Genomic DNA, 961 nt, shown 5'->3' with positions numbered 1-961 from the left:
CATTAACCAGTTAGATGTACTAAACAGGAAAGCGCAGAGCTGTCTGTTTGCAGGGCAAAGGTGGTGTGCCATTTGAAAAGGGGTGCAAGAAACCTCAGAAATAAATTGAATCTCTTCTTTAGGCTTCAGAAGCAGATGCATTTGAGAGTGTATTTTCCAAAATGTAAAGTCATGAATTCCAGTTTGTGGTAAAACCAATTATTTAAAGCATACAACTGAATTGGAAAAGAAGAGCAACATTCAGGAAGAACTTTAAAAGATTTTAGAAATGCAGAACATGATGAGATTATGAAATTAACTCTATTAACAAATAGAAAAACACCACTCCCATAAAATACTAGACTCGGAGGAGACACCAGCTTGTACTTTGGCAGTGAGAAATAATAGATGCAGTCTAAAGCACCCAAATGTGTAGTCTTTAAATCAGCAGTGGCTCAGCACCCAAGGGCCCTGCTGTGCAGCAGGATGCTCTCCTGTCAAGCTGCAGTCTCTGCTTGCTCCCTGCATCGGGCTGGCTGCACGCAAGCTGGCAAACAGCGAGATGAGGTGCTCATTTCTTACTGTGTTTTTTATAGGAACTTTACTGATGATGTCAGATTATTATTTTTTTTAACCTACTCCTTTATTTACAAGCCTGATCTTGAGGCCTGAATTAATCTGAGAGTGTCCCTCTTCAACAGCAAGAGCATTTAGACAATCAGCCCAGTGCTGAGGGAGATCGAGGGATCATCATTATTGGCTCTAATAACAATCCTGTATTAAGCATGCTTTAGGAATAAGAAATCAATGAGGCAGCAGTTTAAAATGACCCAAGGACTTTCCAACCCAGTGATTTAATAACACAGTGAATAAAAAAATAAATCCTAGTAAATACTAGTGGCCTAGAACAGAATCTGCCCAAAGGAATTTTCTGATATTACTTTTATTTGCTTGTCATAAACATTTCATCTACATTTTCCCT

This window comes from Falco peregrinus, chromosome 13 (assembly GCF_023634155.1).
Source record: "Falco peregrinus isolate bFalPer1 chromosome 13, bFalPer1.pri, whole genome shotgun sequence".
Lineage (NCBI taxonomy): Eukaryota > Metazoa > Chordata > Aves > Falconiformes > Falconidae > Falco > Falco peregrinus.
This window is presented reverse-complemented; position numbering follows the sequence as displayed.